The sequence below is a fragment of the Lissotriton helveticus genome, chromosome 2_1 (genome assembly GCF_964261635.1).
Source record: "Lissotriton helveticus chromosome 2_1, aLisHel1.1, whole genome shotgun sequence".
In the NCBI taxonomy this organism is placed as follows: domain Eukaryota; kingdom Metazoa; phylum Chordata; class Amphibia; order Caudata; family Salamandridae; genus Lissotriton; species Lissotriton helveticus.
In genome coordinates, this window is record NC_136059.1 from 72,397,929 (window position 1) to 72,424,850 (window position 26,922).

The following is a 26,922-nucleotide window of genomic DNA, read 5'->3' on the forward strand; positions in this document are numbered from 1 at the left end:
ACGAATCCCATGTGCCGCCGCCTGGACGGTCCCTGTCCAATGGGAGTTCTGCGTCCAGAGACCGGGAGCAGACATCCCTTCGTGTAACATGCAGGGAGCTCACACAAGCATGTGCACATCATACCTGAGCCCGGCTCCCACAGACCTGGAGCAGAAGGACACTTTGTGCAGCATGCACAGAGCTGAGGGAGGAATCCCACGTCCAGTCTCTTAGACGGCCTCTGCCCAATGGGAGTTCTGCGTCCAGAGACCGGGAGCAGACATCCCTTCGTGTAACATGCAGGGAGCTCACACAAGCACGTGCACATCATACCTGGGCCCGGCTCCCACAGACCTGGAGCAGAAGGACCCTTTGTGCAGCATGCACAGAGCTGAGGGACGAATCCCACATGCAGTCGCCTGGATGGCCTCTGTCTAATGGGAGTTCTGCGTCCAGAGACCGGGAGCAGACATCCCTTTGTGTAACATGCAGGGAACTCACACAAGCACGTGCACATCATAACTGATCCCGGCACCCACAGACCTGGAGCAGAAGGACCCTTTGTGCAGCATGCACAGAGCTGAGGGAGAAATCCCACGTGCAGTCGCCTGGACGGCCTCTGTCCAATGGGAGTTCTACGTCCAGGGACCGGGAGAAGACATCCTTTTGTGTAATATGCAGGGAGCTCACACAAGCATGTGCACATCATACCTGAGCCCGGCTTCCACAGACCTGGAGCAGAAGGACCCTTTGTGCAGCATGCACAGAGCTGAGGGAGGAATCCCACGTGCAGTCGCCTGGACGACCTCTGTCCAATGGGAGTTCTGCGTCCAGGGACCGGGAGCAGACATCCCTTCGTGTAACATGCAGGGAGCTCACACAACCACTTGCACATCATACCTGACCGGCGCGAGCTGTCACACACTCTCAGAACTGAGCTCTCGTTCATGTAACAGTCTCGGCAGGGGTCCACTGGACCGTTTATGACTAAAGTCAGCTCTGCCTCGCGGTTTTAGAATAGGTGTTTCCTTCATATAGGGGCCGATTCCGGTCCGGTAAAATTCCCGTCTGTACGATTCGCATCCGGAGCCGTTTCCGTACGACTCGTACATACACCGTACGACTCTCCGAGTACGATCCGGACCGGGGTATCAGTACGCGATTCGTACGGTCCACGTCAGGTAAGGGCGATTCCTACGGAAAAGCGTACATTCACATACACACCGAACGGTGCGTACCCCTCCATGATCGCAGGGGTACGCACCGTACACCCAGCGGACATGGGGTATGCACCGTACACCCAGCATACATGGGGTACGGTGCGTACACCCCAAGATCGCGGGGTACGGTGCATACACCCAGTGATCGCAGGGGTACGCACCGTACCTCTGCGATCATGGGGGGTACGCACCGTACCCGGGAGGGGCCGTTCCGTACCTGTTTCGGGGCGAACTCTGCTTTTACGGCTGTTTTCAGCTCCCGTAGAAAAAGGGTCGTACGGTGCGTACCCAACACGAATCGTACTTGCCGGGTCGGAAAAAGCAGCTGCGAACTGTACAGATGTCGCGTACAGCGGGTTCCGAGGGAGATTCGTACGGGGATTTCATTCGTACGGTCCCTGTACGATTCGTACGGAGTCCAGCTCCCGGTACGGATCGTACTTCGTCGTACGTACGGGGGACGTTGAAGGGTACGATTCGTACCGGAAAAACGCTCCGAACGGCAATTCGGAGCGCTTTTTACCGGATCGGAATCGACCCCATAGTGTACAGCGGTCAACGCTCATACAGGCATGAGGTATACGTGCATACAGCCCCTTGAATCATTCCCGGCACGGATTATAGACATACACGGTGCACTCTGGGACCATTGCTTATTTTATTTTTTACTCTACAGTTTTCGATAAAGTGCGGCTACATACCAAAGAATGTCAAAGTGCTTTACTTCCAAGGGTAATTGGTTAAAGATGTTCACAACACCTGCAAGTGGAAGAGAATTAACATAATCAATACATTATTGAGTGCTATACATATGTGAGGTATTCATCAGTACATCCTACAGCATCTAAAATATTTCTACACTTGTAGTTGCAATGACAAAACCTATTAAAAAGAACAGCAAGATAACAATTAGGTCTGTAAAATACACACATTTATATTAAGCAGTAATTGTGGAAAAGAGGCTCGGCTGAAGTTGTGGTCAGTACACCAAGAAGACATGGAGCTCACTTGAATCTCTATGTGGTGATAAGAATTTGACGCTTGGGCAGGGTGCCTCATGTCCAGGCTCTCAAACACATAGAAACCAGAAAGTGTGCACCGTGGTACTATATGGTAACCCTAAGTTCCAGTTAACATCAAGTAGTCTTGATTTTGATATGCTTAGCCACTCGAAAAATCTTAAATGTAATTGCCAAGATTTTGGCGGTAAACAACACAAAGCACTGAAGAAAAAGTTACTTACCTTTGATTACGTTCGTTCTAGTGAATACTCTATCAAAGCGCAGATTCCTCACCTGTTGGCTACTCCCAGGTGTAAGGCTGACATTTCTATGACACTGGTTTTGTATCAATGACGAAAGTGACAACATACGATGTTACTAAAGCCCTATAGCTGCCAATCTAGAGCAACAACACTATTTTCCAACCCATTTTTCCAAGCCTTCGATGGAAGCAGATGGAGAAACAGCAATCAAATGAAGTGCAGTGCCAAACCTCTAATTGGAACTGTATTAATCTATCACTGTACTTACATGCATTAGACGGGGAGGACCTGGGATAGGTAAGGAATCTGCATGTAGTTAGAGTATACACCAAAATGATTGTTACCGAAGGTAAGAAGCTGATGGATGTTTCTATCTGTTTATTCCTCACCTGTTGAGTAGATTCCCATATGGCCAGGTATTGCCGAGTCCCCCCACAGAAGTGGATTTGTTGACCCCAAACTCCCTTACAGACAGGGATCCCGGTATGGTTGCTTCCAAACGCCTCTTTCCCCTGAGGCATCGATAAAAAAATCATCCAAACACAGAACTTGGATTATGGGTCGCATAACCCCGGCTGTATTTCATTAAAATTAATAAATCATAATAAAAAAATCAAACATAATTTTAATATGCAGGAAACCCAAAACATATTCACCAACATTTCAAATACACTTATTTACACATCTTTGATGGCTAACCTTAACATGAGTCTAATAGATAGCCATACCTAACCTTAAACTGGAATATGTACACTTTGTTTTCTGCGTATCCTGGATGAGCCTACGTGCAAGGTCATGACTGTTCCCAACTACTTGCCAGGTCCCCCTTTAACGGAGTGACCTTGTGCAGGAGGCCCGTTTTCACATCGGATTCCTTTCTGCGGGAACCCCCTGCACCCTCCAATACTGGTATACAGTCAAAATATCAAGTTTTTAATATCGATTTGCATTAATATCGATTAAATATAGAATGGACACAATATCGACTGGACAGAATATAGACTACAAAAATATCGAATAGGATAGCATTAATATCGAATCAAAAATATAGAATGGACATAATATCGAATGGACAGAATATAGACAACAAAAATATAGAATGGGCAGAATATAGACTACAAAAATATAGAATGGACAGAATATAGACTACAAAAATATCGAATTTGAGGTAAGTAAGTTAATATCAATTTTTAAAGTGTTTTTTATGTTAGTATATGTTTGAAAAGTGTATACTTATTTTATTATTTATATTAATTAATAATTTTTATGGTATTTAATTTTTGCGTAATATAATTCTGTAGCGGGTTGTGGGTTTATAGGGGAATAGGATGGGAAGTAATTTAATTAAGCATGCCAAACTCAGCGCCCTCCTGAAGAAACCATCAGCAGACCCCACCAACCTCAAGAACTACCGCCCCATCTCGCTCCTCCCGTTCCCCGCCAAAGTCGTCGAGAAGACCGTCAACAAACAGCTTGCGCCTTCCTCGAGACGAACGGATCCCTCAACCACTCACAGTCAGGCTTCCGAGCCAACCACAGCACCGAGACCGCCCTCATCGCAGCCACTGCCGACATCCGAAACCTGCTCGACAACGGGGAAACAGCGGCCCTCATCCTCCTGGACCTCTCCGCAGCGTTCAATACTGTCTGCCACCGCACCCTAGTACAACGCCTCAGCAACGTCGGAATCCAGGAGAAGGCAATGGACTGGATCATCTCGTTCCTCGCCGGAAGAACCCAGAGAGTCCGCCTCCCCCCGTTCAGATCCAGGGCCACCGAAGTCATCTGCGGCGTACCACAAGGCTCATCACTCAGCCCGACGCTCTTCAACGTCTACATGAGCCTCCTCGCAGCCATCGCACGCCAACACAAGCTCAACATCATCTCCTATGCAGACGACACCCAGCTGATCCTCTCCCTCACCAACGACCCAGCCACCGCCAGAACCAACCTACACGAAGGGATGAAAGACGTAGCCGAGTGGATGAAGAACAGCCGCCTGAAGCTGAACTCAGACAATACGGAAGTCCTCATCCTCGGATCATCACCATCTGCCTGGGACGACTCCTGGTGGCCCCCCGCCCTGGGCAGCGCACCCAAACCAACGGACCACGCACGCAACCTGGGCTTCATCCTGGACTCCTCCCTCTCGATGACCAGACAAGTCAACGACGTCTCATCATCGTGTTTCAACATCCTCCGCATGCTCTGAAAGATCTTCCGATGGATCCCCACCGAAACCAGAAAGACGGTCACCCAGACACTCGTCACCAGCCGACTGGACTACAGAAACACCCTCTACACCGGTACCACAGCCAAACTGCAGAAAAGACTCCAACGCATCCAGAACGCCTCCGCACGACTCATCCTGGACATCCCCTGACACAGCCACATCTCCGGACACCTGAGAGACCTGCACTGGCTCCCCGTCAGCAAGAGAATCACGTTCTGTCTCCTCACCCACGCACACAAGGCCCTCCAAGACCTGGGCCCCAGGTACCTCAACAACTGCCTGACCTTCTACACTCCCACCCGCCAGCTACGATCGACCAGCCACGCCCTCGCCGCCGTCCCACGCATTCGAAGCGCCACCGCTGGAGGAAGATCCTTCTCCTACCTGGCTGCCAAGACCTGGAATTCCCTCCCCATCCACCTTCAGATGACCCAGGACCATCTCTCCTTCAGGAAGCAACTCAAGACCTGGCTGTTAACGCAGTAACGTACCCCTCTCCCCCAGCGCCTTGAGACCCTTCCGGGTGAGTAGCGCGCTCTACAAATGTTATGATTGATTGATTGATTGAGACCGGAAGAGCTCATCTATCCTGTTATTCATCCTCTTTACAGAGTGATTCAAAACCCACACAGAATCACCCCCCGCCATTGGAACTTCGGTATCATGTGAGACCAAACCAATACTGCTTGTGGGCACTGTTTGACCAACCATCCTACTTCTGTGATTATCCTGTTATTAATCCTCTTTACAGAGTGATTCAATGCGCACACAGGCTGACTCACTCCCCGCCATTGGAACTTCGGTATCATGTGAGACCAAACCAATATTGCTTTGGGCACTGGTTGACCAACCATCCTACTTCTGTGATTATTGCCTCCACCACTCATTTCCTACCCAGGTGTACCAGGTCATTACCTCCCAAATGTATCATGACCGCAACAGGTGTCCTGGGGATCTCAGGAGCAAAGCAACCATCACATTACGGAACTGACTCAATTGCAAACTCCCCTTGACCGTGTAATGACACCTTAAATAAAGAAACAGAGGCTTCCCACAACCTCCGGTGCATGGGGGCGGGGGGGCAGGTGATTCACAAAGCGGAGCGGTGAGGAAGAACAATAGTTACTTACCTGTAATCTGTGGTTCTCCAATATTGGTGTCTTTCATAGATTTACATGCCTGAATCATTCCCGGTCGTCGGAGTGGGAATCCCACTGTACATAAAAAAGCAATTATATGCACATAATAACCAAAGAACCGTGGCAATGTACAAACAGGAAGTAAAGTAGCCCTAAGCTACAAGAAAAAACTTCCACACTCATCACTATCATAGTCATTATGTATAGTCCAAACTGCAGCCAATCAGACGACAGCACCCACCAGAATGTTCTCCCCAGAGGCTCAGGCTCTCAGATTTTGTCGCACAGGAGTGAACCAAACATGATAGCCTAAACAGCCTCTGAGGGGAGGTGGGTGGGTTGCATGTGAATCTATGAAAGACACCAATACTGGAGAACCACAGATTACAGGTAAGTAACTATCGTTCTTCTCCAGTATTGGGGTGTCTTTCATGCATTCACATGCCTGAATCAGGGTAGATAGCAGTACAAAACATAATATGCTTGTTAGACGCTCTTTGTGCTATATATTCAAGCACTTATAAATACATATATACTGCAATGAAGTATGAATTCCATCATAAACGTACATAAGTGCATGTGTGCTTAACATATGCATGATCAGTTCAAGATATAAAAACAGTATGTCAATAAGTGTCTAAAAAGAGCATAGTAGAGGAGGGAGAACAGAGGCTCACCTTATTTAAAACGATTGCGGAGAACAGCTTGTCCCACTGACGTATCTGCATAACTTGAAGTGTTGTGTTTCTATCTAGGACCCTAATTCGATATTCCCGATTTTTGCCCTCATATGGCTATAATAAATAATATCCTTATAGAGGCATAAGAATCATATCTATATTTAGTAATAGCCCATGCAGTCCAAATACGGCAAAGCTACTCCCCTAGACTCCTAGAAAGTACAACGCGTTCTTTAAACAAACCAAGCCTCCAGCAGCCCGGGAACTCCCCGTGCTCTTGTTTTGATTTGCACAAGAACTCCTAGAGTCAAGAAAGAACTGTTAGTTCTTAGTGACGTCTCATGTCCAACCTTACGTCAAACCCGGCACCTTTCAGGTATAAATATACCAACGTTGCCTTAAGCAAACACACGGTGGTTTGGAGCAGAGCGGCTATCTACTTGCCCGGAAGCCCAGCTGATGCGAGAGCCGAAGGATGCCGCCCCTCCCTTTTGACGCACTGAGAAAGACGCTGTCTTTTTCGCCAGCCGAGAAAATCCAGCTCCGGTGTTTCCAGTCACCCTTGCGGGTTGCTGGGATATCAAGTCCTGAGAGAGAGATACAAGACCTCCTACATTCTATTACCAAGGTACGGAGCTGACTAAACCCTTAAGAGAATTTTTGATTCAGATCCTTGGCAAAAACCCAACTTAACTTAAACTGCAACTTATTAGGCTTAGGTCAGGTACACCGGGGTAGGCGTAGATTAGAAGCACCAGTTGAGTACGTTAGTCAATGTTTTATGTATGTATATATTTTATCCATTTTAAAGTATCATATGGCTAAGAAACCATATCAATGCTTTTAAAGTATTATTTCATAATACTCCTTTTACTGTACGTACTTTACTTCATGATAAGTATTGCAATTGTGGCAATGAATTTCTCTTGCATGAGAAAGAAGACTGCTCAATAAATAACACCTTTTATTGAAAACGCCCGTCTCTCTATTTCTCTGCACTCTGGTGAAACTAAGTATGCACGATTGACTGAGTGAAATAACACGTGTTTCGTCACGGGAAATAATCACCCAATGACTTCTTCAGGGCATAAAGGTACTTTTCTTCAAAAAATATGACAGCCAAATCCAAAGGTCAACTATTCCTCTTATGATAATATAAACTCTATTCGTTTTCACAAATCAGAGTTTGTTCAGATGGAGTTATATAAACATTATATCAGGGAGAGTACTCCCCTCGACATCAAGTGGGTTCCCAGTTCGTAATCAAATTCGAAATAGTCCATTGAATAATTGCTGAATAACTCTAATAGAGTAGAGAGAGTTAGAACCATCCTGACGGAACCTTGAAATAGCTGCCCAAAACACGTTCAACGTGGAAAGAGATAAACCCGATTTTGCCAATTGAAGAAAGAACGGTAAGATCTGTTCTGGTTTGGCATGAATTGGATGCAAATCGGCAGATTGACACCAAGTGCAAAATCTTTTCCACTTGAGTTTGTATGTCTTAATCGTGGCAGGTGCTCAGGCATTGACAGTCCGCAGGAATATCTAAGTGTGCGAATTCAAGGTGTTGAGGAGCCAGGCTGCTAATTTCAAGGATGCTGGGTCCAGGTGACAGATCTGACCCTTCTGAATGGACAGAAGGTTCGGTATTGGTGGAAACTGAATGGGATCGCATTCCATAAGGAGGAGAAGTTCGGTGAACCAGTATTGGTGAGGCCATCTGGGAGTGTTGAGAATGAGGCGACAAGGCTGTTTCTTCATCTTGCGGATGACTCTGGGAACCAACGGAATCGGAGGAAAGGCGTAGGCATATATCTGTGACTAGTTCATTGAAAGCGCATTCCCGCATGAGTCCTTGTGGGGAAGCCAGCTTGCGAAGTGTGGGAATTTGCGGTTCTGGCTAGTCGCAAACAGGTCCAGATCAGGATGGCCTCACTCCCGGAAAACTCGATCCAACGTTGGTTGATGCATCTCCCATTCGTGATTGGATATTGTAGATCTGCTGAGGGAATGCGCTAGGGCATTGGAGACCCCTGGAACATGGACAGCTGAAATGTTGATGTTGTGCCTCAGTGCCCAGTCCCAGATCTCCTGGGCTAGTTGAGAGAGCAGGGCTGACTTTGTACCTCCCTGTTTGTTTAAGTAATGCACACTCGTTGTGTTGTCTGTCCGAGCTAGTACTGAAGCCCCTTGGATGACCGTTCGAAAGGACTTCAATGCCAAGAAAATGGCTTGCAGCTCCAGGAGGTTGATGTGTCACTTCTGTTGCTGTACATTCCACTTTCCGTTGACCAGCATTCCCTGAAGGTGTGCTATCCATCCTTCGAGGGAAGCATCCGTGGAGATGGTGAAAGTTGGTACTTACGTTAGGAATGCACATCTTTCTTGCAAATTCTTCATCTGAGTCCACCAGAGAAAGGCTTCTCGCATCCGAGGAGTTATGAGAATGACGTCGTCGAATGACCCTGAAACCTGCAACCATTGGAGGTTGAGTTCTTCTTGCAAAGGCCTCATTCTGAGACGGCAGTTGGGTATCAGAGGGATGCAGGATGAAATCATCCCCAGGAAAGATTTGAATAGTCGAACTAAAACATACTCTTTATCTTGCAATAGGGAAGCTAGCTTGCAGATCTTGTGTTGTCTCTCTTTTGAGACGAAAGCCTGAGTGAGTTGAGTGTCCAGCATGGCTCCCAAGAAGGTCTTTCTTTGCGATGGTATGAGATGAGATTTGTCGAAGTTGATGGAGAGGCCCAAGTGATTGGAATAGCGATAGACATCTTTGAACGTGTGTGCTTGCCTTTGTAAAATAATTCGCCTTGATAAGGCAGTCGTCCAAGTATGGGAAGATTTGAATGCCCTCTAAGCGAAGGTGTGCGGCCACCGGAGCTAGAACTTTTGTGAAAACACGGGGTGCTGACCGAAGTCCAGAGGGAAGGACTCTGAACTGAAAGTCCCTGCCAGCCACTCTGAACCATAAGAATTGTCTGGGGAGGATCGGCACATGAAAATAAGCTTCCTGAAGGTTGAGGGTGGCCATGTGATCCCCTACCGAAAGAAGCTGGAGGATTTCTTGAAGTGTTAACATCCGGAAAGGACAGCTTTTTCAGGTATTTGTTGAGGGCGCCCAGGTCGCCATTCCCCCGATTTTTTCCGTATGAGGAAAAATCTCGAGTAAAAACCTGTTCCTCTTTGCAAACGAGGGACCTTTTCGATCGCTCCCTTCCGAATCATCACATTTATTTGGGTAAACAGCTCCTTGAGATGAGCTGGAGGTGGGCCCTTGGGAGGAGAGTTTGGAGGGATCTTGATGAATACCAAATTGTGGCCTCTTGCCACTATATCCAGGACCCGCTTGTCTGCAGTAATTGCAGACCAGTTCGAGTAGAATTGGGATATTTTTCCTCCAACCTTTCACTGGGGGGAGGGCAGAGATGGTGGCAGGCGGCGTGTTTCATTGTTTCTTGGTGGAATCTCGTCCACGGTAGGAGGGCTTTCTTCTTGAGTGCGAGTAGGAGTTACCTCTCTGTCCGTAAGACTGTTGCTTGTAGGGTTGGTATCTCTGATTACTTTGAGAGGTTTGGTATGACCTCTGTTGACTGTAGCCTCCTCTACTAGAAAGGATTCACGCCCTTTAGCACCTCGAAAGGACGACTTACGAAACTGAAGGCTACCCAAAGATCTTGCCGTTTCCGTGTCCTTCTTGATAGCCTGAATGTTGGGAATTAGCGCAGAATTAGTTACCTTTTTTTGTTTTTGTACAGTCCCTATCATGCGTGCTTGTATTGGGCGGGGTTCGTGGTCGGGTTTAAAATGCTTTGTTTCCAAGTCGTCAGCGCTTGGTTCCTGACCCGGTCCTGTTACCCGGAAGGTCCTGCCTTTGTTTTTCTGAATTCCTTCCAGTTTCCAGTGGGGATCTTGTTGCCTGACTTCCGGTTATGGAATCCCTGCACGCCACCTTCGTCTTGGAGCATCAGGACTGTTTGGGAGATCCGCTGGCAGTTGTGTGAACTTTGAGGACTGGTATTTCAATATTTAGTTTCCTCTTTGTTTTTTCTTTTGCTACTCGTGGTTCCATGTTGTCTTTTTCACCGTGTACCATGTGTACCACTGTTAGGGGATCCTGAAAGCGGTAGACTCGGCATTAGGAGAAACGCGGCTGCATTTACTCTGAGCGAGTCCTGTTGTGTTTTTCTTCTTTTCAAATTCTTCTTGGGACTAATGCTATTGAGCAAGTTGAGTAGCCACCATACATAAGTGGCAAAACCGGGTGCATCCTTTTTTACCGTTCTTTCCCTTTTCGTGGATAGCTATATATATACAGCATACGTTTTTTTTTGCGTCCTTTATTGGTGCTTTTTCCCCTTTCCTCAGATTATGTGTTTTTGATTTGGGAATCAATTAAAAGGATTCCTATTGGATATTCTTGATGGTCTATTTTGGACATTTGAATCATACTGGAAGGACACCGACATCAAGGACTTCATGAATTCTTCAAGACAAACAAAAGACTTGCAGCCTGATTCATGTACATGCCGTTTTGCGTGTCCCTAATAGCGAATCATAGCGATTCGCTATTGAGGACACGCAAAACGGCATTCATGTAGGAATTGCTACTTAAATAGCGATTCCTACATGTTCTTTATTTGCGAGTAGCAATTTGCTACTCGCAAATACTCCCCATTCATTCCTATGGGCCAAGAGGCCCATAGGAATGAATGGGGATTTGCGAGTAGCAATTTGCTACTCGCAACTGAGATAGCGATTTTAAGGGTGCCAGGGGTGTCCAAAGGACGCCCTGTAGCACCCCTAAAATGCACTTTTGGACAGGTGTTGCGCACACACATGTCCAAAGGACATGTGTGTGTGCTACATGCAACTTTGAAAAATGCTTTTAAAAGCATTTTTCTGAGTTTTTGCTATTTACCGACAGGTCTGACCTGTCGGTAAATAGCGGCCCCAAAAGTCCAAAATCGCTATTTTGTTTTGTGTCATGAATAGCATTTGAGGAATCTCTATTAGAGATTCCTTAAATGCCATTCCACGCAAATATGCGAATTCTTACATAGCGATTTTTGCATTTGGTATCATGAATACCAAATGCAAAAATCGCACTCGCTAAGGGCCAGATTCTCAGAATCTGGCCCTTTGCGAGTGCAATTTACCTACATGAATCAGGCTGTTGTTCTCTGAAAAATTAGAAGCTTGTGGACCTCATATAGAGGTAAGAAATTAATTGTGGGTATCCTGCCTTTTGTCATCTGCAAGCACGTATGTTCATGGATGTATGAATTGTTTATACCTTCTTCTTTGTTCTGTCTTTTCTGCAGGTATCTTAGGGTCTTCTGGTCTCTGATAGCTAGTCTAAGGATATCCGAACATTTGGGTTATCCACCTTCTTCTATGGTACAAGTCTGCCATCACTATATTTGTTGTTGGTGTTGGCGACGGGTGCCAGGGAGTGGAGTGGAATTTATCTTCACTCCTGCAGTATTTGGCTGGTTGAGAACCGGGTATCAGGACACTGAAGGGCCTCGTCGACATACTGGCCAAAGAGAAACTCGCCATCAAATGGTATGTCGATTATCTTTGCTTGGACTTCTTGGCGAAAGGATGTAGATTTTAGCCAACCCTACCTTCTTAGCACTGCTGCCCCTGCTAGCTGCCTGAATCCTGTAGGTGCCACATCTACTGCTGCGTCGATCATTTCCGCAGAAGTACACTCTCCTTCTCGTAAAATTTCCCTTGCCTCGGATTTTGCAGGTACTGGTAGCATTTCAACGTAGGGGGAGATGTCGGACCACATTTGCCTGTCATATCTTCCTAATATTGCTAGAGAGTTTGCGGCACGTACAGTTGTTGCCGCCATAATGGAGACCTTTTTCCCGATGGAATCCAGTCGTCTGCCATCTCTGTCTGGTGGAGCAGATATAGGAGAAGAGGGGTTCCTGGCCCGTCTTTGTGCCGCTTGGGTGACGACCGAATCAGCTTTAGGCTGTCCTATGAGGCATACAGGTGAGTTGCCCGGTGCCTTATACTTCTTGTCCAGCCGGGGCAAGACAGCCGGAAGAGAATTGGGTGTTGCCATAATCTTTAATCTTTCCTTCCAGATGAAATCAATGATGGGAATGGTTTTCACTTCGAGCCTGAACAGCGGTGCAATGTGCAATGCTATACACCTGTATACAGAGCAATCGATACCTCTGTGGTCTCGCGATCTTGCGAGAAGGAGCTGCATCGGACCGGAGAAGCTGCGGCCGGCCGGGCCTGTCCACGTGGCCCACGGCGAATTTGGGCGGACCTCGCGCAGCCGGCACCTCTGAGGAAGTGCCCTAGCCCTCTCGCGCTCCCGAAGGTGAGGTGGGAGAGGCCCGGTGTTGCATACTGGAGCCGATTACAGCCTCTCCGATAGTGGGGTCCACATCGTTGATCTACAAGATCCCGGGCCCGTGAGGGGATCGGCTGTTTGTGGGTCCACACACAGGGATTCACCGTGCCGAGTAAAGGGGGCTGTGAGTATAACGTGGACCCCAGTGAAAAAGCGACCTGCTAGGTGAAGAGGGCGAGGCAACCTGTCAGAGCAGCGTTGCAACCACCGTCTCACAGCGGCGTTGCAACCACCAATGAGACAGTGCTATTCAAAAGGGGTAAAATAGAGCGCTTCCTAATCCAAGCATGAGCGCGAGTAATTACTCCTCAAAGAACTTTCTGGCACCCACAGTGAGCCCCTAAACGGAGGAAACAGTGTATTACTTCCCCCCCGAGCAGACTGTTGCTACTCTTCATAAGTGACTTTTTGAAGTGTGTGCTCCTATCTTTTTTCCTTATCAATGACTACTATTGCTGCCTGGAGGTAGGAAGTGCTTAAAACCCCTGGTGGCTTTTGGAGTGCTAGTTCTGGAGCTGCGAGCCTCTCAACACTACTGTCTGCATACTGTTTGGGATTACTTTGATTCCTGCAAAGTATGGTGAACAGAGATCCAGTCCAAGCTTTCGCGCTGATTCTGTAGGCTCGAGGAGACCGCGAAGAGACTGAGGAGGACGCGTGACACGGGGGAGACGCGGGGAAGACGCCAGCTGCATCCAGCGATCCCAGACTTCCACCGCCCGCTCTCTGCTCCTGCTTACCATCACTCTACGTGACGATATAATTGGGACAGAGATAGAGATAGAGACATAAACTGTCCGGCAGGGATAGAAAACGGTGCCGCAGGGATCATACAATTGGCCGAGTCATCCTTGGCCAAAAACATTGTGGAAAGTTTTGGAGAAGTCAGGTGGGCTCAGTTCTGGGCTGCATCTTTCGTCAGTGGTGAAAGAGTTCCTATTTTGAAGGGAGGCCACTTTGAGATTTGGAGGCCTGGGATCTGGGATCGAAGTAACCAGACATATTTTTCCTTCATATGCCCTCTATGCTCACTGTATGAACTTTATAATACCCTATAATATCTCGGTAATTTGTGTCTTTCTGTCCACACTTGATTACCCCCTGATTTCTTGTTAACTTTATTATATTTGTCCTTGTCCTATTCTTTAGTACACCTCTTGGTATAACCCCTAAATATAATGACAGCAAAAAAACTAAGGTCTGGGTGATTACTGGTGGGTAGGACTTGTGCAAAAACTAAATCAAATCCTTTACGAAACAATGATGTTTCTGGCATGCTGTCCAAAGGAAAATGTCAACTATTTAGTTTATGGGAAAGGGGAAAGGATAGAAATCCCCAAGTTGCATCAAATACTGTAACTACTGGAGACGGAGACGGAGGAGAAAATGCGAGTGGGAACAGAAATGATGTTGAAACGGTTCAAATGGTAAATACTGTTGAGGCTGCAGAATCACATACTACTGGAGGAGGAGAATCTCAAGAACCCCCAGAGCCCCAGAGGCACCCAGCACGGGGCCCGGGGATCTAATCAGCTCTCCAATCCTCCTTTGGACCTGCTTTTAAAACAGTAGATGTGATTCTACACAGACCTCTACATGCTCCTTGTGGAATAATAGAAGAGCCCCTTGGTCCCCATCCAGTTGAGGGTGTTCAGAGTAAAGATTTTATTTACTCTTCCGGATCTAGATTTAGAACTTTGCAAGAGGTATATTTCTTGTGATACTAGCAAGATTATAGAACTAGCAAATACTCCAGCAATAACAGTTCCTATAAGACTACAATTATTCAGCAGTACTCCATCAAATAAATCAAATTATTCTCTTTTGCAGTCACACACCTCAATGAGCCCTGATTTAAAATAATAACGATACTCAACCCAGTCAAACTATCAGGAAGGATATATTAGTCTATCAATCAATCAATCATGCCATTTGTATAGCGCACTACTCACCTGGGAGGGTCTCAAGGCGCTTGGGGGGAGGGGTATGCTACTGCTCGAACAGCCAGGTCTTGAGTTGTTTCCTGAAGGCGAGATGGTCCTGGGTCAGCCGAAGGTGGATGGGGAGGGAGTTCCAAGTCTTGGCAGCCAGGTAAGAGAAGGATCTTCCTCCGGCGGTGGCTCTTCGGATGCGTGGTACGGCTGCGAGGGCGAGGCTGGTGGACCGTAGCTGGCGGGTGGGCGTGTAGAAGGTCAGGCGGTCGTTGAGGTACTTGGGGCCCAGGTCGTGGAGAGACTTGTGTGCGTGGGTGAGGAGCCGGAATGTGATCCTCTTGTCGACGGGGAGCCAGTGCAGGTTCCTCAGGTGGCTGGAGATGTGGCTGCGTCGGGGCACATCCAGGATGAGTCGGGCGGAGGCGTTCTGGATGCGCTGGAGTCTTTTCTGTAGCTTGGCTGTGGTTCCGGCGTAGAGGGCGTTTCCGTAGTCCAGTCGGCTGGTGACGAGTGCCTGGGTGACAGTCTTCCTGGTCTCGGTCGGGATCCAGCGGAAGATCTTGCGAAGCATACGCAGGGTGTTGAAGCACGATGAGGAGACGGCGTTGACTTGTCTGGTCATCGAGAGGGAGGGGTCCAGGATGAAGCCCAGGTTGCGTGCGTGCTCGGTTGGCTTGGGTGCGGTGCCCAGGGCTGGGGGCCACCAGGAGTCGTCCCAGGCGGAGGGCGAAGATCCCAGGATGAGGACTTCCGTCTTGTCCGAGTTCAGTTTCAGGCGGCTGTCCTTCATCCACTCGGCGACGTCATTCATCCCTTCGTGTAGGCAGGTTCTGGCGGTGTCGGGGTCTCTGGTGAGGGAGAGGATCAGCTGGGTGTCGTCAGCGTAAGAGATGATGTTGAGGTTGTGCTGGCGTGCAATGGCTGCGAGAGGTTTCATGTAGATGTTGAAGAGGGTGGGGCTGAGTGAAGATCCTTGCGGGACGCCGCAGATGACTTCGGTGGCCTCGGAGCGAAACGGGGGGAGGCGGACTCTTTGTGTTCTTCCGGCGAGGAACGAGATGATCCACTCCAGTGCCTTCTCTTGGATACCGATGTTGCTGAGGCGCTGGACTAGGGTGCGGTGGCAGACCGTGTCGAACGCAGCGGAGAGGTCCAGGAGGATGAGGGCCACTGTTTCCCCCTTGTCGACCAGGGTCCGGATGTCGTCGGTGGCTGCGATGAGGGCGGTCTCGGTGCTGTGGTTGGCTCTGAAGCCGGACTGCGACGGGTCGAGGGATCCGTTCGTCTCGAGGAAGGCGGTTAGCTGTCTGTTGATGATCTTCTCGATGACTTTAGCAGGAAAAGGGAGGAGCAAGATGGGGCGGAAGTTTTTGAGATCGGTGGGTTCCGCTGTAGGTTTCTTCAGGAGGGCGCTGATCTCGGCGTGCTTCCAGCTCTCCGGGAAGGTGGCGGTGTTGAAGGAGGCGTTGATGATGTTCCGGAGTTGGGGTGCGATGGTGGAGTCGGCCTTGTTGAAGACGTGGTGTGGGCAGGGGTCGGTCGGTGATCCGGAGTGATCCGGAGTGGTCTCTGACTCACTATTATCCCTAGAACATTTATTATCCTCTATTCTAACGCTACTTGAAAAATTCGTAGGAGGTTCAGACTGTGTGTTGGAAACTGTAACTCAAATATTAAAGGTATTGTTAAAAAGTAAACAGGAGAAGGAGGTTAGTTCAAAAACTGATTCTAAACAAGTAGAAGCAGAGGTAAAGGTAGAAGAGGCTGTGGAGAATATACTTGAGAATGCTAATTGTTACTTAACCTATACTGATCATGATGGCAATCCCCAACTGATAAGCAAATGAATAAAGTGGTGATGCTAGAGAAGACCCTTGTACCCTCATCCATACTAATATTATAAAGAGAGAGCCCAGACCTTTGAGGCGGGTAATCTCAGTAACCACAGCACCAATCACAACACCCAATACAGCGTTGGAAAGGGCAGTTGCAGCAGAAGGACATAGGCTATGCAGACGGATAAAAAAAAATATTTAAAAAATTGCAAAAAACTACATGATCCAGAAAGCAGAGGGCCAAATTAACATCAAACAGGAAATTATGTAATAATGTGACTCACTATATTAAGACTGAGAGCCTGGAGCCAAATTGATCGTGAACAAGGGATATGCTATCCCGAAATGCATAGATTTGTGCTTCTTGCCTGCTTGAGAAACTCCATGCTGTGAGGATTAAATAAAAAAGCACATAAGTGAAGACAAACGCGAGTTCATCCCGTTTTTCTCCCAGCTGGGGGAATTGGTTGTGGATTTAAATGCGGCGTGGTTCTGCCGCGGGGATTTACGAACCGGCGAGAGAGCGCTGCAAATTCTGGCGAAAAGGAACCGAGGGGTATCAATATATATATATATATATATATATATATATATATATATATATATATACACAGCCGATGGAAGGCTTGAAACGCGTCTGCCTTAGCGTTTCAAGGGACTGCTAACACCACGCGCATATTATTTTAATAAATCCTTTGCCCTTCAACTCCGGAGTGTGCCGTGCTTTTTCCGACGAGGAGGAGGTATTGGTTTTGTGTGTTGTCAGCAAGCGGGTCGCTGACTAACGGCACACCCTCTCGGTCTGGTGCACCGTGTTAAGACCAGCATCTCTTCTTGGACTGTTGCGGGAACTGCAAAAACATGGAGCCCCCCCCCCCCAGCGGCTTGGACAGCCACCATGGTTTGATACGCTGCATTGGGGAGAGAGGAGGCGACGCTGTTCGCCTGACTAAGGAGTTGGGGCGAGACGCTTTTGGTCGAACTGCTGGGCACCTGAGCTCGAGTACGGCCCATATCCAGCAATTGGGGACATCACATGATGTGAGGAGTGTCGTAGCCACTGAACCGACATCCTTATGGACTGCATCTACCAGCATGCATCTGCCTGGCAGTGAGAAAGCGCGAGTGATCAGCATACCGCCCATTGGAGGAGGAGCGCGATTACATCATAAAGGGGCGGTTCTCTACTCACCTGCACCTTGCTGGACCATCAACGAGCGCGGAGACCCAGGAACAGGCACTGATGAGAGCTGATGGAAGGCTTGAAATGCGTCTGCCTTAGCGTTTCAAGGGACTGCTAACACCACGCGCATATTATTTTAATAAATTCTTTGCCCTTCAACTCCGGAGTGTGCCGTGCTTTTTCCGACGAGGAGGAGGTATTGGTTTTGTGTGATGTCAGCAAGCGGGTCGCTGACTAACGGCACACCCTCTCGGTCTGGTGCACCGTGTTAAGACCAGCATCACTTCTTGGACTGTTGCACGAACTGCAAAAACACAGAGCCCCCCTAGCGGCTTGTACAGCCACCATGGTTTGATACGCTGCATTGGGGAGAGAGGAGGCGACGCTGTTCGCCTGACTAAGGAGTTGGGGCGAGACGCTTTTGGTCGACCTGCTGGGCACCTGAGCTCGAGTACGGCCCATATCCAGCAATTGGGGACATCACATGATGTGAGGAGTGTCGTAGCCACTGAACCGACATCCTTATGGACTGCATCTACCAGCATGCATCTGCCTGGCAGTGAGAAAGCGCGAGTGATCAGCATACCGCCCATTGGAGGAGGAGCGCGATTACATCATAAAGGGGCGGTTCTCTACTCACCTGCACCTTGCTGGACCATCAACGAGCGCGGAGACCCAGGAACAGGCACTGATGAGAGCTGATGGAAGGCTTGAAATGCGTCTGCCTTAGCGTTTCAAGGGACTGCTAACACCACACGCATATTATTTTAATAAATTCTTTGCCCTTCAACTCCGGAGTGTGCCGTGCTTTTTCCGACGAGGAGGAGGTATTGGTTTTGTGTGATGTCAGCAAGCGGGTCGCTGACTAACGGCACACCCTCTCGGTCTGGTGCACCGTGTTAAGACCAGCATCACTTCTTGGACTGTTGCACGAACTGCAAAAACACGGAGCCCCCCTAGCGGCTTGGACAGCCACCATGGTTTGATACGCTGCATTGGGGAGAGAGGAGGCGACGCTGTTCGCCTGACTAAGGAGTTGGGGTGAGAGGGTTTTGGTCGAACTGCTGGACACCTGAGCTGGAGTACGGCCCATATCCAGCAATTGGGGACATCACATGATGTGAGGAGTGTCGTAGCTACTGAACCGACATCCTTATGGACTGCATCTACCAGCATGCATCTGCCTGGCAGTGAGGAAGCGCGAGTGATCCGCATACCGCCCATTGGAGGAGGAGCGCGATTACATCATAAAGGAGCGGTTGTCTACTCAACTGCACCTTGCTGGACCATCAACGAGCGCGGAGACCCAGGAACAGGCACTGATGAGAGCCGATGGAAGGCTTGAAACGCGTCTGCCTTAGCATTTCAAGGGACTGCTAACACCACGCGCATATTATTTTAATAAATCCTTTGCCCTTCAACTCCAGAGTGTGCCGTGCTTTTTCCGACGAGGAGGAGGTATTGGTTTTATATATATACATATACATATATATACCCTTCGTTGCCTCAATTTTCTCCCTCTTGTTTTGGCCCCCACCCACACCCACGGTCACGTATTGGACCAGATCTGGTCTTTACGCTGTAACTCTTCGGTTACCTCGATCTCCCCCTGTATCTGGTCCGATCATTTTTTGATTTCTTTTTCTATCAGCCTAGGTCAACCCGAGAAAGCCTCCCGTCCCAAAAACATCTGGGCTCGGAGCTGGAACAAGACGGACCTAACTGATCTCTCTTCTTCTCTACTTTCATCGGCTCCCACCCTGACTAACCTCCCTGTGGAGAACCAGGTGGTTGCCATCAACAACTGGCTCTTCTCGGCCTGTGACCGGGCCGCCCCCCTCAGAAAGATCAGATCAGCCCGCCCCCATGATGTGCATAAGTGGTTCTCCAGCGACCTCAGATCGCTGAAATTAGAACTTAGGCGCTCTGAGCGTCGCTGGCGCCGCAACTACTGTCCTGATCTTCGCCTCACCTACAAAGCTCTTCTGAACAGCTACAAATTGGCCATCTTAGCGGCTAAATCCAAGTATTTCTCGGAGCGCGTAGCTCTTTCGGCCAATAAATCGCGTGAGATCTTCTCACTGGTGCGTAGTCTTGCCACCTCCGATCGTGCTAGTTTGTCCCCCGCCCCTTCTCTATCTCTCTGTCACTCCCTTAATGATTATTTTATTAATAAAATAATCACCATCAAGTCCAACATTCCGACTGTACCTGAACCCAACCTCCCGGACCACTCTTTCTGTTGTTCTTCTGTTTTTGATCACTTTCAACCTATTTCACTTGAGCTCTTCCGTGACCTCCTTGTTAAGGTCAAGTCCGGTTCTCCGGCGGATTGTGCTCCTGCTCGGATCCTTAGATCCCTCTACACTTCCTGCCCCACTCCTCCCTTAACTCTTCTTAATTCTTGCCTGGCTTTGGGTTCTGTTCCTTCTCTTTTCAAAACTGCCATCGTGCTTCCTATCCTGAAGAAAGCTGGCCTGGACCCTTCCCTTCCATCGAACTTTAGGCCGATCTCCCTCCTCCCCTACCTCGGGAAGATTCTCGAGAGCTATGTAACTTCTTGTCTCTCGAATTTCATCGAGGAGAACAACATCTTGGCCGCTCGCCAGGCTGGTTTTCGACCTGGCCACTCCACTGAGAGTGTGGTCCTTGCGGTCCTGGATGAACTGAAGGGGAAGGCTGACAGCAATCTCCCCCAGGCCTTAGTTCTCTTGGACTTGTCCGCTGCGTTTGACACGGTCGATCATACCATTCTTCTCGACCGTGTCGGCGCAGCGGGCATCCAGGGAACCGCCCTCTCCTGGATCGCGTCCTTTCTTCAGGGCAGATCACAGGCAGTTCACCTCTCTGACTTTTCTGCCCCCTCTCTCCCGGTCACCTGTGGGGTTCCCCAAGGTTCTTCTCTGTCCCCTCTTCTATTCAACCTCTATATCCGCCCTCTTATCTCCTCCCTTCTCGAGCTGGGGGTCTCTGTGTACAATTACGCAGATGACCTCCAGCTCGTTTTTGATCTGTCCTCTCCTACTCACTCTCTTTCTAAGTTCAGTTCTACTCTACTCTTCATTTCCCAATGGATGAGCTTTAATCACTTAAAGCTCAATCCTGACAAGACTGAGCTTGTCCTCACTGGTGGCCCTTCTAACCCTTGGCCTGCTGTTCACTGGCCCCTTTCCTTTGGCCCCCCTCCCTCCCCAGTCTCCTCCGTCCGGACCTTGGGCATTAAGATCAGCAATGATCTTACTATGCATGCGCATATCAGCGCCGTCGTCTCCGCTTGTTTCCTTTCCCTCCGCCTCATTCGCAAGATTTCCCGGTTTTTTTCTGTTGATGCCCTTAAAACTATTATTTCTGCCCTTATCACCTCCCGCCTGGATTATGGCAATGGCCTGTTCGTAGGTATTCCGGCCTACGAAACTCGCCGCCTTCAGGCCATCCAGAACCAGGCAGCCCGTCTTGTTTTGCGTCTTCCTAAGTTTTCCCACATCACCCCTGCCCTTAAATCCCTCCACTGGCTCCCTGTTCACCTCAGATCTCACTTTAAACTCGCCTGCTTGGCTTTCCGGGCTCATGCCCGATCTGCTCCCCTCTTTATCAATTCTTTAGTTTCCTCTCATGCCCCTTGTCGCTCTCTTCGCTCGTCCTCCCTCTCTCTTCTTCACGTTCCCCGCTTCCGTAAATCCCGCACCGGAGGCACCCGCTTCTCGGTGCGGGCCCCCCAGATCTGGAATTCTCTTCCCCTCTCGATTCGCTCTATTCCTATTTTTTCCCATTCCCGTAAAGCTCTTAAAACTTTTCTCTTCCTTCAGGCTTTTCCTGTCTAACTTCCCCCCGGTTCTCTTCCAAATTATGGCTGTGTTCCTCAGCGCCAGGAAGCCGCTTGGCCGCAGTGCGCTCCTATAAATATTTGTTTCATTTCATTCATTTCATTTCATTTCATTTCATTTCATATATATATATCCATACTAATATTATAAAGAGAGAGCCCAAACCTTTGAGGCGGGTAATCTCAGTAACCACAGCACAAATCACAACACCCAATACAGAGTTGGAAAGGGCAGTTGCAGCAGAAGGACATAGGCTATGCAGACGGCCACCATATACATTTAAAAGATAAAAGAACCGTGCCAGCAAAGTAGTCCCTTGTGGGCGTGTCTGGGTTCTGCTGTGGGCGTGTGCTGGGGGCGTGACAAACGTTGGGGGCGTGTGGTACGTTCTGGCCTTCATGCCATGTGAGTCGTAATTGCGCCGCATCAAGGGGCATGCTGGGGGCGTGACACGCTGGGGCCGTGACAAACGCTGTGGGCGTGTGTCCACGCTGTGGGCGTGTGTCCGCCCTACATGCCATGTGAAGCGCCAATTACGCAATTGCGCCGCATCAAGGGGCACGCTGGGGGCGTGTGCTACGTTCCGCACTTCATGCCATCTGGGTCGTACATTAATCAGATCGTCTGATGTGGCCGTGTGCTGGGGGCGTCACAAAGGCGTTCATCTCAAAGCGTGGTAAGTAACCATTCGCAAGACTCCCTTGGGGAACTGCCCGTTGTCTCACACATACTGGGGGTGCTGAATGCAGTGTGTGCCTTGACCTGGGTGCGTCTGAAAGGGCCGAACGCAATGTGTGGCTTGGCCTGGGTGTGTCTAAAAAGCACTCGGGCCGAAGAGCGTCGGTGTGGGTCTTAAAAAAATAAGAACAGCGGGAAACAATCATTCAAGACTCACACAATTCTAATTGTTAGACGGTTGCCGCTGGCCCTCAAGCGGGGGCACACGCGACTAAGCGTGTCTGAGGGGACAATTACTGCAGCCTCTCATGCGTGCTGTTACTGAACTATCACATTAACCCAAATTACACGCGCCTGCTAACATCAGCCAGGGCTGTAGCCGGGCTTAGGCGGCGGATCACTATACTAATTACATGCGCCTGCTAACATGAACCAGGGCTGCAGCTGGGCCTCAAGCGGGGGGACACGCGCCTGCTAACATGAACCAGGGCTGCAGCTGGGCCTCAAGCGGGGGAACACGTGAATGACCGTATCTGAATACACACATTACACACATTCTATTTCATACCCGAACAACGTCGAGACGGGCTGCTAGTCAAAATACAAACAGGTTAATTATGATTCCGCTCAAGAAGTAAAAGACTCGGTGGACTCAGTAAAAAGGATAGATAAGGAAGTATTTCTTATTTTTAAAACCCAGTTAAGTGATGAGAAAGAGGATGTCTTAGGAGCTTCACGCTTGGAAAAAAAGGAGAGAAATGGGAAAAAGAAAAAGAAAAGAGGGAAAAAGATTAAACCAATACGAAGATTCTCAAAAAAGAAGCAAAGGAGAATTTGCTTTAAAGAAAACTTTGAGGCCACAGACTGTAAGGATTTTTCACCTGAGATGCCGCAAAATGTATCACAAGATATGAACCACGAAGACGAAGCTGATCTTGTGAATCTGGAGATCAAAGATCTAGCAATAGGGCCAATGATGGTCTACGAAGCTCTCCCCTCGAATATTGCATATCCCACAACAGTTTCTAATAATACCGCAATAGAGGGGTTTCCATCAGTTAAAATAGTGGTGCAGCCGGGGCCTGTTAGCCTATTTCCTTCAGTACCTAATCCCTTGGCTATCCTTTTCTCTGACATCGTAAAAATTAGAGGTGAACCCGAGATAACTGATGTAGAACGCATCAGGGAAAGTATAGACACACTTCAGTAAGATTTCATGCCTCTGTTTGATACGGATCTAATATTAAATAGGACTTCGCTTCTTAAATGTCTTTTGGACATTGAAAGCTTGAAACTTATTCAAAGTAGTGATACAAGTTTAGTATCCATCTTAAAAGCATAAATTGGCTATAAATCGAGGGTAAGGTTTAATTCTAAAATTATTGCAAACCTCATTTTACAATGGTCAGAAGGCCTACAAAGTGGGGGGATTCATCTTATCCCTTTTTTTGAGAAACCCCGAAATAGGGCCCTCGACAATAAGTCTTTGTTAACTCAGATAGATTCATGCACTAGAGATCGCCTGTATGAGACAGAGGAATTGAAAATCTGTATTACAAAAAATGACAGACAAGTGAAATTAAAAGACGTCATCCCACTTTCCTTTCAATGTAACTCCAAAGAAGAGGTTACCTGGTGTTCTATCGAGCAGATCCAATAATAAACTTCCACAACAGCCATCCTTCTAGCAATGAATTAAAAATAATATCATGGAATTCTGCAGGAATAAAGAATAGTAGAGAGAAGTTACAATACTTATATGCACTAGATGCAACGGTGATTTGTCTTCAAGAGACCTGGTGTACAGAGGAACTATTATGTAAGGATTATTTCACTCTAGATTGTTAAGCAATTCCATCCAGGATACAACATGCAAAGGGAGGGGTGGCATGCCTGCTGTCAAATAAGATAAAATGGAATTATGATTACTACAAAGATCCTAGCAAACTTTTTTTGGGCAAAAACATTGTATAATCCTGATAATAATGTAAAATATAAACCATTGATGTTGATAAATGCTTATATTCCACCTGCCGCCTGCCGCGATGTACTCTTGAAGACGGTTTTCTCATACATTAATAAAACCTCCCCTCATACAGTATTGGTAGGGGATCTCAATTGTAAAATCTCTAATTATTTGATTTTGGACATATTCCGAAAAAAGGAAAAAGAAGAATCCTTACAGATTCCACAATCACCCTTTCCACAAAATATTAGGACAAATAAGAGAGGGAAAATGCTCCTTGATGAACTAACGAAAGTTGATGGCATTATAGCAAATGGTAGATTGTCTTCAGATATACCGGCGAACTTTACCTGTAAGTCTAATAGCAGAGAATCTATCCTAGACTATGTGGTAGTGGAAAGTACCTCCTTCTTCTTATTGAAAGATCTTAAGGTCTCCAATACTCTCTACAGTGACCATAAAGTACTAACTCTCACTGTAAATCTAAATTTAATCCTGAGTGATCCATGGGCACTAAACAGTGAATCTGTTGGTTTTGGTAAGAAATCAGGGAGGTGTTATTGGGATACCAAGCCCATCCTGGGCCTGGAAGGTATCTTAGAGGCCACTGTAGAGAACTTGTCTAACTGGAATGGATCGGAAATTGCCAGTTTTAATGCTTTTATGATTAAGGTGATTGTTATTGCAAAGAAGTAGAATAAAAGAAGAAGTACTAAAGTAGTCCCCAGATCTCTACATCCGTTTAATATTGACATAAACAAATTAATTGGAGAAAAGTACTTGACCTACTCCTCTGAGAGATATCATAGAATATCACTATTAAAGAGGAGGAGGACCAGGGCAAAGGTTAAGTTGAAAAAAGAGAGGGAAGATAACATCTGGATTAAACTGAGAGAAGCAGTGTCAAAAGGCCAAGTAAGAACGTATTGGTCTCTCATCGGGGAGGGATGTGGAGTTGGATCAAGACCACTTCCAGTTGCTATTGAGGAGCATACATGGATTGGTTATATTCAGAACTTATATGCAAGTAATGGAACTGTAATTGACTGTATTGGACTAAAGGAAGACCCCTCATCGTATGGCTCGCCATCTGAAAAAGATATTGAAGTGGCGATCAAGGGGATGCGATCCTCCGGGGTGATGGGCCCGGATGAGCTACCAATTACAGTTTTGAAACAAAACAGTACAATGTGGAGTAAAATCTTTTACCCGGTGTTCAATTACTGCTAGGCAAATAAAATGGTTCTACCGTCTTGGAAGGGGAATATATTAGTCCCCCTGTTCAAGAAGGGAGACTGAGATGTTCTAAAAAAGTAGGGATAGAAATGAGGGTCTCAGGGTATATGTTTACCGACCTGAATACCTCCGTACCCCAAAACATATGTCAACAACAAATCAGGGAGGTGTCCGGTCAGGAGAAAGAATGTGTGTGTCCAAAGTTAGAGACTGAGGAGCGCAAACCATCAAACAGCAACAATAAAGGCAACACCTGGTTGAGAAATTCCCATCAGCCCACCCTTCCGGCGCAGCATCATCATGTGGGATTTACATGGTACATCCAAAGATCGCCCAACTCATCCAATCGATGGTGCGAAACTGGATACCAATGATGAACTCTAACCAAGGTGTGTCTTGATGGTGCTGATGGGGTGCAGTGCTATAGTGTGAACAAGTGAGTGAGATTAAAAATGGCTACCAAGCCCAAAAATATGTTTATTCAGTATTGTCTGGGTGCCAATGTTAAAAGAACGCCTGATAGTCTGAGAGTATGACTAAGCAATGGCGATGTGCAGAGGGGTCGACATGTTTCAGCCGGTTGGAAAACAATGTCCGGCTTTCTTCAGGACCGATAAGATGAAAGCTACTGCATATATACGTGAAAAATAGTGTAACAAAAAGTGTGGTAAATAAAATTCATACCATACCACCAGGAACTTGGGTCCCCAATGTATTCTGGTGGAGATGAAGTACGTGTTACTCTTCCCAGCTTTATGTGGGGAATAGCCTCACCTCACCCGGCAACCGCTCGGGAATATGAGGCCCCGCTCTATCAGTCGGTGCCTCTGTCCGTCGTCCGAGAGGCAGTGGAGGTCAACTGCCTCTCGGACGACAGACAGAGGCACCGACGGATAGAGCGGGCCTCATATTCCCGAGCGGTTGCCGGGAGAGGTGAGGCTATTCCCCACATAAAGCTGGGAAGAGTAACACGTACTTCATCTCCACCAGAATACATTGGGGACCCAAGTTCCTGGTGGTATGGTATGAATGTTATTTACCACACTTTTTGTTACACTATTTTTCACATATATATGCAGTAGCTTTCATCTTATCGGTCCTGAAGAAAGCCGGACATTGTTTTCCAACCGGCTGAAACATGTCGACCCCTCTGCACATTGCCATTGCTTAGTCATACTCTCAGACTATCAGGCGTTCTTTTAACGTTGGCACCCAGACAATACTGAATAAACATATTTTTTGTCTTGGTAGCCATTTTTTATCTCACTCACTTGTTCACACTATAGCACTGCACCCCATCAGCACCATCAAGACACACCTTGGTTAGAGTTCATCCTTGGTATCCAGTTTCGCACCATCGAT

The 26,922-nt window shown here is 47.8% G+C and overlaps 1 protein-coding gene across 11 annotated transcripts in view; it reads right to left on the reverse strand.

Annotated features, from left to right (window-relative positions):
- LOC144817722 (homeobox protein not2-like) overlaps positions 1–26,922 on the reverse strand; it is a 1,386,394-nt gene that overhangs the window by 633,015 nt on the left and 726,457 nt on the right. For 5 of the 11 annotated variants that reach the window (XR_013606946.1, XR_013606947.1, XR_013606948.1 and 2 more), the window contains exon 4: positions 1,902–1,959. The gene's annotated coding sequence lies outside the window, so the exon portion shown is untranslated. Of the gene's footprint in view, positions 1–1,839; positions 1,960–23,990; positions 24,076–26,922 lie in introns of those variants that run through there. The other 6 variants (XR_013606951.1, XR_013606952.1, XR_013606953.1 and 3 more) reach the window with 2 other exon arrangements.